Source organism: Terrapene carolina, unplaced genomic scaffold (assembly GCF_002925995.2).
Source record: "Terrapene carolina triunguis isolate 2854851 unplaced genomic scaffold, T_m_triunguis-2.0 Scaffold33846, whole genome shotgun sequence".
Lineage (NCBI taxonomy): Eukaryota > Metazoa > Chordata > Testudines > Emydidae > Terrapene > Terrapene triunguis.
The window spans coordinates 40,572-54,629 of NW_020698197.1; the positions used below are offsets into that span (position 1 = coordinate 40,572).

A 14,058-nucleotide genomic window follows, 5' to 3' on the forward strand; every position below is an offset into this window, starting at 1 on the left:
CAGCGGTGCACAGACAATCCAGGACGTTTTTGGAAAGTGTAGGGGAGAATTTTCTGGTGCAAGTGCTGGAGGGACCAACTAGGGGCAGAGCTCTTCTTGACCTGCTGTTCACAAACCGGGAAGAATTAGTAGGGAAGCAAAAGTGGATGGGAACCTGGGAGGCAGTAACCATGAGATGGTCGAGTTCAGAATCCTGACACAAGGAAGAAAGGAGAGCAGCAGAATACGGACCCTAGACTTCAGAAAAGCAGACTTTGCCTCCCTCAGGGAACTGATGGGTAGGATCCCCTGGGAGAATAACGTGAGGGGGAAAGGAGTCCAGGAGAGCTGGCTGTATTTTAAAGAATCCTTACTGAGGTTGCAGGAACAAACCATCCCGATGTGTAGAAAGAATAGTAAATAACAGTGAAATCCTTGCTGATCTTAAACACAAAAAAGAAGCTTACAAGAAGTGGAAGATTGGACAAATGACCAGGGAGGAGTATAAAAATATTGCTCAGGCATGCAGGAGTGAAATCAGGAAGGCCAAATCACACTTGGAGTTGCAGCTAGCAAGAAATGTTAAGAGTAACAAGAAGGGTTTCTTCAGGTATGTTAGCAACAAGCTAATGTACTCAGTGCTTTTTTTGCCTCTGTCTTCACGAACAAGGTCAGCTCCCAGACTACTGCACTGGGCAGCACAGCATGGGGAGGAGGTGACCAGCCCTCTGTGGAGAAAGAAGTGGTTTGGGACTATTTAGAAAAGCTGGACGAGCACAAGTCCATGGGGCCAGATGCGCTGCATCCGAGGGTGCTAAAGGACAGGGCCGGCTCCAGGTTTTTTGCCGCCCCAAGCGGCGAAGTGGGGGAAAAAAAAAAAAAGATAAAGCCGCGATCGGCGGCACTTCGGCGGCAGCTCTGCCGCGCCGCTTCATTCTTCGGCGGCAATTCGGCAGCGGGTCCTTCACTTCGAGAGGGACTGAGGGACCCGCCCCCGAGTTGCCGCCAAAGACCCGGACATGCCGCCCCTTTCCATTGGCCGCCCCAAGCACCTGCTTCCTGCACTGGTGCCTGGAGCCAGCCCTGCTAAAGGAGTTGGCGGAGGTGATTGCAGACCCATTGGCCATTACCTTTGAAAATTCATGGCGATCGGGGGAGGTCTCAGATCACTGGAAAAAGGCTAATGTAGTGCCCATCTTTAAAAAAGGGAAGGAGGAGGATCTGGGGAACTACAGGCCAGTCAGCCTCACCTCAGTCCCTGGAAAAATCATGGAGCAGGTCCTCAAGGAATCAATTCTGAAGCACTTAGAGGAGAGGAAAGTGAAGAGGAACAATCAGCATGGATTCACCAAGGGCAAGTCATGCCTGACTAACCTAATTGCCTTCTATGACGAGATAACTGGCTCTGTGGATGAGGGGAAAGCAGTGGATGTGTTATTCCTTGACTTTAGTAAAGCTTTTGATACGGTCTCCCACAGTATTCTTGCCGGCAAGTTAAAGAAGTATGGGCTGGATGAATGGACTATAAGGTGGATAGAATGCTGGCTAGATCGTCGGGCTCAACGGGTAGTGATCAATGGCTCCATGTCTAGTTGGCAGCCGGTATGAAGCGGAGTGCCCCAAGGGTCGGTCCTGGGGCCGGTTTTGTTCAATATCTTCATTAATGATCTGGAGGATAGCATGGACTGCATCCTCAGCAAGTTTGCAGATGACACTAAACTGGGAGGAGTGGTAGATACTTTGGAGGGTAGGGATAGGATACAGAGGGACCTAGACAAATTAGAGGATTGGGCCAAAAGAAATCTGATGAGGTTCAACAAGGACAAGTGCAGAGTCCTGCACTTAGGACGGAAGAATCCCATGCACTGCTACAGACTAGGGACCGAATGGCTAGGCAGCAGTTCTGCAGAAAAGAACCTAGGGGTCACAGTGGACGAGAAGCTGGATATGAGTCAACAGTGTGCTCTTGTTGCCAAGAAGGCTAACAGCATTTTGGGCTGTATAAGTAGGGGCACTGCCAGCAGATCGAGGGACGTGATCGTTCCCTTCTATTTGACATTGGTGAGGCCTCATCTGGAGTACTGTGTCCAGTTTGGGGCCCCACACTACAAGAAGGATGTGGAAAAATTGGAAAGAGTCCAGCAGAGGGCAACAAAAATGATTAGGGGGCTGGAGCACATGACTTATGAGGAGAGGCTGAGGGAACTGGGATTGTTTAGTCTGCAGAAGAGAAGAATGAGGGGGGATTTGATAGCTGCTTTCAACTACCTGAAAGGGGGTTCCAAAGAGGGTGGATCTAGACTGTTCTCAGTGGTAGGAGATGACAGAACAAGGAGTAATGGTCTCAAGTTGCAGTGGGGGAGGTTTAGGTTGGATATTAGGAAAAACTTTTTCACTAGGAGGGTGGTGAAGCACTGCAATTGGTTACCTAGGGAAGTGGTGGAATTTCCTTCCTTAGAGGTTTTTAAGGTCAGGCTTGACAAAGCCCTGGCTGGGATGATTTAGTTGGGGATTGGTCCTGCTTTGAGCAGGGGGTTGGACTAGATGACCTCCTGAGGTCCCTTCCAACCCTGATAGTCTATGATTCTATGACTGGCAAGATTGGGCAGCAGCCTGGATGTGGGGTTGGGGGAGGGGGAAGGGTAGAGTTGTAGCTGACCCCAAGGTTCAGACCGTGGGGTTGATGGAGAGGAGGGTGGCTGTGGGGCCGGCACTAGGAGGGGAGAGTGTGGGGCAGCTGGGCAATGCAGCTCTCCCAAGGGCTAGTATGAGGTGGGGGCAGAGAGGCAGCCATAGCCTGGAAGGTTTTTGTATTCGGTTTCATGGAATATATTGGCCTAGAGATTGAAAGGTGTTAACATGACTCCTGCCACTGTACAGCACTAAACAGTGAAACAAGGCTTGGGATTTTGGAACACACAGACATTGGTCTGCTTAGTCTCACAGCAAACACCCCCTTAAAAATCTTTGTAACCTTTTATTAAAGACACAAAACAAGAAGGAAACAGTTCACACATTTGAAATGTAGGGTATTGAGTGAGGCTTTTGTTTTAACAATATTCTTTTGCTATAGAGAGTTTTTAGAAGGGAAAAGCCCTGTCTGGAGGTCTCTTTGATGGTATTAAAGATGGTAATAACTGTCCTTTGTTTTTCTCTTTGTTATTTTGGGTTTTTTGTTTGCTTTTGTTTGGTTGGTTTTGGTAAAGAGAAGGAGTTAGCTGAGATGGGCTGGATCTGTTGTTGCAGACGGCTGCTGTTTCCGAAAAGACAGAACAAGCCAAAAACACACAAAAAGGGGAAGATTGAAAAAGCAGCTTCAGTTTCTGGTGTTGACTTTCATTTGCAGCCTTACTGCTGGCAAACTAAAGGCACAGCACACGGTCCCATCAGCCACTCTGAGACCTGGCAAACTTGTACCAACACTGGGCTGCTTAGAATATTGCTTTTTGCTGCCTCTTTAATCACAGGATCACAGCAGTGTTGCACAATATGCAGTTTTGCCCAGCTCAGCCAGACTCTTACTAAACAGAAGGCAAAAGCAGAGGGAAAGGAAAGAGGAGAAATAGGAGGGAAGGAAAATTGAAGGCCGGGGGAGGCTGGAGGAGGCTGTTCTTGTACTAGGTAAGTGCCCGGTGGGCATGGATCTGTTTGAACCAAGTGGCAGCAAGACAACCTGTGATTATCCCTTACGCTCAGAGGGATGACCTGGAGGGGGCTTGGTTCCCAGAGGACCATCCACATTTGGGGTTCTCTACCCCCGAGGGCTGGCATTGGTGGGGTTCAGGGAAAAGCGACCATTGGATGCCAAGGCAGCCCATGGAGCAGCGGCTCACGTGACTGAATCGCTCGTGAGGTCGGGCAGGGGAGGGATTCCCCTCCGGGCACATCGACGGGGACCACGGAGGTGATGGCCGTCTCTCAGTGGCATTGGGGACTCTGCCTCGCCTCTCACATGGCTCAGTGGCTGTGGTGGGGGGAGGTTCGGGGGCTCTCCCAGGGCCGCTCACACGCAAGCCTGGTTTGATGGGGGGTCCGGAGAGCTCCAGGGAGGACCACTAGCCTCCCACCCCCATTGGAGAGACACCCAGGACAGTGAGAGCAGCGGAGTGGGGGTGGGGGTGTTGGGCGAACAGGTAGCTGGAGGAAGGGCTCCCCCTTGTGGCCTGGATTGGCCCTGCTCTTCCCCTCAGGAGCTGCCAGGTCAGCCTGCAGCCCTTGCCCAGGTGACTTCAGTGGCACTGTCCACATGAGTGACTGGGCGTGAGCAGGTCTCTCCAGGGCCCCAGGCTCCGAGGGGATTGTGTTCCCGGGACGCCGCATGGGGAGAAAATGCCATGCCCACCGCTTGGGGTGAGCCCCTGCCCTCCTCCAGATTCACACCCCCTGGGCCCCCCTCCGGACTCGCACCTGCCAGTCAGGAATCGGGGTCTGCAGCGGAGCCAGTCTCCAGGCAATCCAACGAGCACAGCTGGCCTGCAGCAGGCTGCCTATGGATACCGCGCTTGAGGGGTGGGGAGAGCCAGCAGACAAGCTCTTAAGTCCAGCAGCGGCAGTAGCAGCAGTCCAGTGGCTACTCAAAGCATTTGTCCATGGCTGGGACAGCTCCTGCCTTGTCTCAGCTCAGGTAACTCGGTTCTGACACTGGGCTCTGACTCCTGCTCCAACCACTGGGCACGGCTGCCCACATCCTGGTCACGTTATGCACCCCCCCAGCACCCCTCTCCAGACTCATGCCCCCCAGTCTTTCACCCCACACTCACCTTGGCTTTGAAGGCCATGAGCTTGAGGAACATCTCCAGGGTGAAGAGGATGGTGAAGGCCACGTTCAAGTTGTCCGAGAAGTGGTTCATCTCAGCTGACTGGTTGTAGTGCTGGGGAGCCAGGAAGAGGCACAGGTTAGCCCACTGGGCTATGGGGAGCAGGTATGGGGCTGGGCTCTCAGATTCTGGGCCAGATGTGAGAGCCTGAGACCAACATACAAACCTAGAGCTCTGGCGGGGTTGGAATGTGAGCAGAAGTTGTGATGCTTTCCCCCATTCCACACACAGCTCTGCCAATAGTCCTGCCCCCTAGCCCCCTCCCTATTCCAGCCCTGGGTCCTGCCCCACAGCTCTGTAGATGTTCCTGACTCCTGATCCGCAGCCCGGGGCATCTCCGCACTCACACACAGCTGTGCCACCGTCCCTCCCTCCTCACCTATAGCACCCGCGGCTTTTCCATAGGAGGGGCCTCCCTGGAGCTGAACTGCTGAACTGCCTGAAGTATTCCAAGCCAAGATCCAAACCCAGATATCCAGGGGCACCCGACCAGTGGCCCAGCCTGAGTCTCACTTTGATGGCTTGCTAGTCTGCTACCAAGAGCAGGGTGGTCTCGGACACCCCACCCCCAGGCTCCATGGACAGAGATCAAAGGTTGCCACCCAACAGCGAGGTCGTTAGCTTTGCTCCCTCCTCACCTGCATGCCCAGGCAGATGGTGTTCAGCATGATCAGGAAGAACATGAGGTACTCGAAGTAGTAGGAGGTCACTACATACCAGATCTGGTACTGATAGGGATTCTTGGGGATGTAGCGTCTCAGAGGGCGGGCTTTCAGCGCGTACTGGACACACTGGCGCTGGGGCAACAGGAGGAAAAAGGTCAAGCGTTGAGACCCGTGGAGCAGAGGTGGCACCGTGGGCAATTATGAAACACTCCCAGCTATAAAACCTCCAGCTCCGCTCCCTGCCCCTCTCCCCTGCAGAGCCAGGCCAGACCCGATTTCTCACTGCGCAGGAAATCCTGTGATTTTGAACATTTTTTTCCCTGTTCTGAAAACATAAAAATTAGAAAGTTCCCATGAAACAAAAGTTGTGTTTGGAGCCGATCTAAATGTTTTGCTCTGAGAAAACGGGAATGTTTCCCGCCGCCTTCGACCTTCGTCAGCTTAAATCTGTGGTTTGGTTCGAAATGAAAAATCAAACCAAAACCCCCCCAAACATTCCATTCAGAAAATGGCTGAATGGCTGACGCTAGCAAAACGCTTCATTGCGGGAGGGGGTTCCAAATGATATTTCATCAGAAGGGACACGTTTTCAACAGCATCAGCATTTTCCACAGGAGAATTGTTGTGATGAAACATTTCTGCCCCTCTCTGACTCCAGGCTGCCCTGGTGCACGGTTACCAGCAATCGCTTGGGCATTCTGCTCTCGGCCCCTTCTGGCCCAGGTCACCTGGGTTAACTCCCTCTGTTCTTGCACATTGGGCATGAGACTCATAACAACCTCAGGAGCTCAGGATCTGGAATCCACCCATCCATCTGTGAAGCTGGACCACAAGTCCATAGGGCCATTTGTGATCACAGAAAAACTTGACCCGGTAACCTTTTGATTGCAGCTGCCAGAATCCCTCAAGGTCCACCCCTTGTTCCACATCTCCTTCCTGAAACCTTTCACCGAGAATCCCTTCCCACCCCATGCTACTCCTCCACCTCTGCCAATAACCGGGCTGGGCCAAGAGGAACGCATGGGCCAGCGGATTCGGGACTCCCGCTGAGTCCGGGGACGACTCCAATAGCTGAGTGATGGGGAGGGATGCGGCCCAGAAGAGCATTTGTGGGAATCCCTGGAACACGTCCATGCCCTGGACCTCCTGCAGGCTCCCCAAGAAATCCAGCCCAAGGGCTCCAGGGAGGCAACCCTAAAAGAAGCAGGGTGCTGTCAGGTATCAGACCAGCTAGGACCAGCCGCTGGCCTAGTCCCTGACTAACTTCGCTGCAAAGCAATCCAGTGAGCCTATCTGCACTACCTTGGAACTGACAGAGAGGTCACAGACCCTGACGGTTCTAAGCCCGGCCCACACCGCAGATCAGCGGCTGCTTACCAGGTACCTTGCCTGCAGCAGCACTTGCCCTTGTTCCAGTCCCTGCTCCCTTCCAGCTTCAAATTTCTGGCTTCGATCTCTAGCTCTGCCCGTGGCTTACCACGCCTTCGGCTCTGGCATTTGGCTTCTGACCCTCGGCTCATTCCTGGACTTTGCCCTCCCTGGACCCAGTTCTAACCAGTTATTAGTCTGGGTGGGAAGCCGGAGCCCCTTGCACTCCCAGGCAGGAATGGGCCATATAGGGCCATATTCTAGCTTTCCTTGGGCGGGGGAGAGGTCACGGGGGCAGCAAGAATCCTGCATGACAGTCGTGGCGGGGACTAGCACCACTGGGAATGCCGGATGTCCCTCATGGGGTGTGGCTGGGGCCCAGCTGCGAGGCCAGTGTGCAATGGTGGGAGCATTTTCTGCACCTTCTTAAAGGGAGCAGCAGGTCCCACTCCCGAGGGGGCTCCCCAGCCCACCGCCACCCCTTGTTGGCAGGCCACCGCCAGTCACTGACCTGTAGGGTGACCAGATCTCAAGAGTAAAATATCAGGACACATGGGGGGGGCACACCGGAGGCATGGGGGAGGGGAGTGCACAACCCTAGGAAGCTGCGAGGGGGGTGCATGGCCCCAGCTCCGGCCCCCTCTGCAAGCAGCGGGTCGGGGACACATGGCCCCGGTTCCGGCCCCCTCTGCAAGCCGCAGGTCAGGGACGCACGGCCCCGGCTCCGGCCCCCTCTGCAAGAGGGGGGTCACAGGGCTGGTGCAGGGGGTTGGGGCGCAGGAAGGGGGTTCGGGGTGCTGACTCCGGGAGAGAATTTGGGTGCGGGAGGGGGCTCAGGGCTGGGGCAGAGGTGCGGGCTCCGGGCGGCGCTTACATCAGGCAGCTCCCCAGAAGTGGCAACATCTCCCTCTGGCTTCTAGGCAGAGGGGCGGTTAGGTGGCTCTGTGCACTGCCTCGCCCACAGGTGCTGCCAGAGCATCTCCCATTGGCCGCGGTCCCCAGCCAATGGGAGCTGCGGAGCCGGTGCTCATGGCGGGGCAGTGCCCCCGGCCGTCCCTGCACCTAGGACCCAGAGGGAGATTTTACCACTAGCCATCTGGGTAGGGAGCCTACCAGCTCTGCACCAACCGGAAGCCTGGCAGCCCTACAATATTGGGACAAATGGGGTGAGGAGCCCCCTCGGGAGTGGGACCTGCTGCTCACTTTAAGAAGGTGCAGAAAATGCTCCCACCGTTGCAGACTGGCCTCGCAGCTGGGCCCGAGCCACACCGCATGAGGGACCTCCAGCATTCCCAGTGGTGCTAGTTCCCGCCACGACTGTCATGCAGGATTCATGTCCATCATACATCGGTCAGGACACAGGACAGAGTTAAATATCGGGAAAGTCCCGATTTTATCGGAACGTCTGGTCACCCTACTGACTTGGGGCAGGCCCCCACTGCAGCTCAAAGGGTCGATACTGTGCTGCTCCCACATAGCCAATACGCTAGTGTGGTGGGGCGGCTGCCCCACACAGGGAGGAAGAATTAAAGCAGGCCAGAGGGAGCCTGCGCAGAACCCTCCCATTAGAGAGGCGAGCCAATCAGGAGGTGGCTTGTTGCAGTGGCCAATCAGGGCCAGCAGAAGCCATATATAAAGGGCTGCTCAACAGAGCAAAAGGCAGTCTCTCCCTGGCCTGCTAGGGAGAAGGATTGGGTGACTAGGAGCACCGTAGCTAGAGCAGTGCTGGGCAGGGTAGCAGAGCAGAAGGAGCTTCTGGCTGACCGTTGCCAGACTGAGGCCCCGGAGGAAGGGCAGACAACATGCTAGGGCTGCCCCCCACTTGCCCTGAGGGAAGTGGCCCACACAGACTGCAGTTTGCCCCTGGAGCAAGGGACTAGACTGGTGACTGCAGCAGGCCACTGAGGCGAGTGGCTGGACTATAGACTGCCAGTCCCCCCGAAAGGGGTGGGAGACAGCGGAGAGAAGAGGACGCCGGGGAGCAACGCGGGTCACAGAGTGGTGGAGACAGCAAAGCGGGAGTAACGGCGAGCGAGACACCACCGGAGGAGGCCGCCCTGTGGAAGGATTTGAGCTAATTCCAGAACGGCCAGCAGGAGGCGCCATGGTGGTGAGTCTCGCTCCATCACAACTAGTTAGTGTAGGGTTACCATACGTCCGGGTTTCCCCGGACATGTCCGGCTTTTCGCTCTTTAAATAGCCGTCCGGGGGGGATTTCTAATAATCTACAAATGTCCGGGATTTCCCCCGGTCGGCTATTTAAAGAGCGAAAAGCGGCTGACAGGGCGGCCGAGAGCCGCTCGCATTGGGGCCTCGGCAGTCAAAACTCCTTCCCAGCTCGCCCCATCCCCTGCAGCCTTACCATGCCGCCCGGCAGTGCTGGGGGGTGGGGCTGCGCGCCTGTGAGGGAACGCGGCGGCGGGGCTGGCAGCGGTGGCCAGAGCCCCTCCCCCGCTTCCCCCCTCCTCCACAGCCTCAGCACGCCGCTCGGGCGGGGCGGAGCCAGACACCTGCTCTAAGCCGAGCGGCACTGTAAGGGGGCCGGGGAGTTGGAGAAGGGGAACAGTCAGGGACAGGGAGCAGGGGGGGGTTAGATGGGTTGGGGGTTCTGGGGGGGCTGTCAGGGGGGCAGGGGTGTGGAGAGGGGTCGAGGCAGGCAGGGAGCAGAGGGGGTTGGATGGGTCAGGAGTTCTGGGGGTCCTGTCAGGGGGCAGGGAGCAGTTGGATAGGGCATGGGAGTCCCGGGGGTCTGTCTGGGGGCGGGGGTGTGAATATGGGGTGGGGATGTGGATAAGGGTCGGGGCAGTCAGGGGACAGGTAGGGTCCTAGAGGGGCAGTTAGGGTGGGGGGTTCTCAGGAGGGGGCAGTCAGGGGACAAGGAGCGGGGGGGGTTGGGGGTTCTGAGGGGGGCAGTCAGGGGGTGGGAAGTGTGTTGGAGTGGATGGGGGCAGGGCGGGGCTAGAGCGGGACTTCCCCCTCCCCCCCAGTGTCCTCTTTTTTGATTGTGGAAATATGGTAACCCTAAGTTAGTGGTCAGTGCAGCCTGGCTTATGGGAACCATCCTGGGCTCCCAGTGTGGTGGCCAAGCCTGGATGTGTCGGTGAAGGTGTCAGAGAGCAGACAGAGAGAGGCAAAGAAGACCAGGGGTCTCGTCTTTCAACTCTGCAGCTTGGACACACCCTCATGCCTGGGCTCCCGGCCTCTCCTGCCTGGGGTCCCCTGCACCTTGGTCTTGCCTAGTTCACACCCAGCTAGGGCACCCCGACTCTCGTCCGGCTGGCACTCATCCCGCACGCTTAGCCACGTCCAGACCCTGGCACCTAGCTCTGGTACAACTGGCTCCTCGCACGCAGAGCCTGGGCATCCCTGGAACCGGGAGTTACCCATGTCATGGGGGCTGGGGTGGGAGGAGACTGGGGGGTCGGAGGGAGGTCTCTGCAGGGTGGGGGAGGTTCCATGGGGGGGATTCCACGGGGAGTACCTAGTTCTTGTCCAGCTCGCAGTTCTTGTATTCGCTCTCGCCCTGCTCCTGGAAGGTGACGATGAGAAAGCCGACGAAGATGTTCATCATGAAGAAGGCAATGAGGATGATGTAGATGATGAAGAAGATGGCAATCTCCACCCGGTAGTTGTAGATGGGGCCCATGTCCTCGGTGTGGGTGTCAATGGCCTTGTACAGCAGCCTGGGGGGGTGGCGAGTAGAGAGCAGAGAGCATGCAGTTTACCAGGCTGCATGGGGGGTGGCTCAGTCCAGCTGAGCTAAGGCAGAGAGGTCAGGACATCCCAGACAGCTGCTTCCCCTTTGACTGCACTGGCACCTCTGTGCCCCTGATCGGGGGTGGGGGGGTCTGACCCCTCTCTCCATCTTCGGGAGAAGTCCCCTCACATGGCATTCCCCAGCCAGGCAGCAGCACCAGTGGGGTGCTGGGATCTCCCCCCGTGCAGCTTGACCCAGTGCCCGGCCCCCATGCTGCGTGCTCCCCCCGGCGGACTCACTGCGGCCAGCCCTCGAAGGTGGAGACGGTGAAGAGCGACATCATGGCTGAGAGAACATTGTCGAAGTGGAAGTCATTGTGCACCCACTTGCGCGGGTACAGCTCTTGCTGCTTGGGGCCGCTGTCCATGTACACGATGAAGTTGCCTCTGGAATGGGAGGCAGCGGCGCATTTACAGACGAGGGGTGAGCGAGCGGGGGACTGGGCCCAGAAACTCTCCAGTCCCCTTGCCCATGACACACATGTGCCCGCCTGCTGAAGACTCCATCCTGCTCAGAGCACGTTACTGTCTCACCAAATCAACCTGGGGAACTCACAGCTGCAGGAAGCCAGAGGCCAGTGCTGGTCGCGACAAGCACCATGGCCGAGTATGCGAGTTCTGACAATAACAGGAATCGGCAGTCATGCAATCAGGGTGTGCTGAGGAAGGATCACCTGTGGATGCCAGGGCTACAACCCGTCTACAACCTGCCCAGCAGCCTCACCAAGATCCACCCGTGGTGCCAATCCCCGGAGTACCTGGGATCAGGTGGCAGCCTGGATCTACAGGCTGGAGCAGCTTGGCAAATCCCACCACATGCATGGCAAATCCTGCCGTCCGGGATGAGCTCTGCCCTTCCACAGCCAGGGAGACTCATGCCCCAGGGCAGCCCCCTATACACCCAGACACGTACTCCACCCACTAGGGTGTCTGAAAGGGGACCTGCAAAGGTGACATAACACCTGGGGATATGGGCGGCACGTGACTCCTCCATTTGGGGAGGCTGCGTGTGCCCAGACCATGGCCCTGCCCCTGCTCCAGCTCCTGCCCCACTCATCCCCGCCTGCGCCTCTTTGGCCCCTCCCCTGGGGTTCCCCTGCCTGCCCACCGGCTTCCGGCCGCTCACCCCTCGTGCATGCGTGTCTCTCTTCACCCCCTCCCGCAAGGCTCCCCTGCAAGCAGACTGGGGACAGGAAGAGGATGAGTGGGAGCGGGAGCTCAAGTGGAGTGCGGGCAGGACCACAGCCGGGGTGCCCACCCTTTTGGCAGCAGTGCGCTCCAAAGGCGGCAGGCCGTCTGTTTGGGGAGGCTTAGCCCCCTCTGGCCTCTTATACCCACCACCCATGCCTGGGGGCTGCCATCTTCTGCTCCTGCTTTTGATGATGAGTGAAGAAGGCCTGAAAGAGCTTTTCCAGGTCGTTCCATAAAACACAAAAGACAGTCCCAGGTTTAGGGTTGCCAACTTTCTACTCACACAAAACTGAACAGCCCTGCCCTGCCTCCCAGGCCCCGCTTCCCACTCTCTCCCTCTGTCACTCGCTCTCCCCACCCTTACTCACTCCCTCATTTCCACCAGGCTGGGGCAGGGGGTTGGGATGCGTGAGGGGGTGAGGGCTCCGGCTGGGGATGCGGGTTCTGGGGTGGGGCCAAAAATGAGGGGTTTGAGGTGTAGGAGGGGCTCCGGGCTGGGGGATGGAGCTGAGGGGTTCGGAGTATGGGAGGGGGTTCCGGGCTGAGGCAGGGGACCGGGAGGTGGGAGGGGGTACAGGCTCTGGCGTGGGGGTGTGTGTTCTGGAGTGGGGCCAGAAATGAGGGGTTCAGGGTGCGCGAGGGGGCTCCGGGCTGGGAAAGGGGGTTGGGGGGTGGAGGTGCAGACTCTGGGGTGGGGCTGGGGATGAGGAGTTTGGGGTGCAGGAGGGTGCTCCGAGCCAAGGGCGTGAGGGGGATCAGGGCTAGGGCAGGGGGTTGGGGCGTGGGAGGGGGTCAGGGGTGCAGGTTCTGGGCAGCAGTTACCTCAAGCAGCTCCCGGAAGCAGTGGCTTGTCCTCCCTCTGGCTCCTACGCGGAGGCGCCGCCAGGTGGCTCTGCGCGCTGCCCTGTCCGCAGGCACCCCCCCTGCAGCTCCCATTGGCTGTAGTTTCTGGCCAATGGGAGCTGCAGAGCTGGCACTTGGGGCGGGGACAGTGTACGGAGCCCCCTGGCTGCCCCTATGCATAGGAGCCAAAGGGGGGACATGCTCCTGCTTCCAGAAGCCGCAGCTGACTTATCCCCGCTGTGCTGCTGACCGGACTTTTAATGGCCTCATCAGTAGTGCTGACCGGAGCCACCAGGGTCCCTTTTCGACCAGGCGTTCCGGTCAAAATCCAGACACCTGGCCACACTGCTAGTGCCTTAACCGTTGGCCTGGCCTTCCTCTGGCTTACGAGCCCAACTCCTCCTTGGTCCTGGCCATTCAACACTCCCCTCGGCTCTCTGCCCCCTAGAGCAAACTGCCCTGTGCTGCAGGCTTTGCTCTGCATAGAGACCCACGCCTGGGCTCCTCTGCTCAGCAGGCTCCCGGGAACAGGCTGTGAGCACAAGAGACCAGGACTGGTTCCTCGCCTTCCCCACCAGTCCCCCCTCAGGCAATGACACCCACAGTCCCTGCGCTCTGGCTGCGATGTACATGCAGTGACGACAGGGGGCGCCTACCTGCATTCCTCTTCTGTCATCTTGGCCGGATCCGTACAGCTGCTAAACTTCCCCTAGGTTTAAGCAGAGAGCAGAAGAATCAGGGATTGTACTGTGAACCGCAGGGGGCCTGACTGATAGACCTGGGGAGCAAGGACAAGGGCGGCTGCTGGCAACTGCAGTACATCCTGACATGACCCCACAGCTTGGCCCCGACCCAGGGGGCAGCATCTCCATGGCCCATTCCAGCCTGAAAGGGGGCTGGTTAGTGCCGGCCGTGAGCGTCTGGGCCCTACCCCAGCTGGGCCTTTCCTTAGAGGTGGTTAGAGCCCAGCCAGATGTGCCAGCCCTCAACTCTCCCTGCGCAGTCAGCAGCACCAACAACCCCTAGGAGCCCTGCAGGGCCCGAAGGCCAGACCACTGCTGCAGCAACCCGTAGCACTTCTAGCCAAAGAGTCACGTCAACCTCATCCATTCGCACAACAGCGCAAGCGCAGACCTGCCTGCAGTGCCACGGGTGGTCAGGAGGAAACACCTGTGATCCTGCAACACGGTGGGGAGCTGGAGCAGGCGGGGGAAACCGAGTCACAGGTGGGGAAGGGACTGGCCCAAGGCTACCTGGCTGGTCAGCACCAAAGCTGGGAAGAGACCCCCAAATTGGCTGACTCCCACTGGGCCATGGGGCTGCCTTGCTTGGGCACAGATTATGCATACACTGCCCTGTTCTGCCTGCAGCGTGCTGGTACCCCCCAGACACGGACGGGGGACCCGGCTTTTTTGCCGGGGGGGGCAGCCGGAGCCCCT

At 57.9% G+C, this 14,058-nt stretch overlaps 1 pseudogene; it reads right to left on the minus strand.

The window, feature by feature from the left end:
- Positions 1-3,193: 3,193 nt before the first annotated feature.
- On the minus strand, positions 3,194-13,324 carry LOC113409549 (annotated as a pseudogene).
- Between the last annotated feature and the right edge of the window lie 734 nt (positions 13,325-14,058).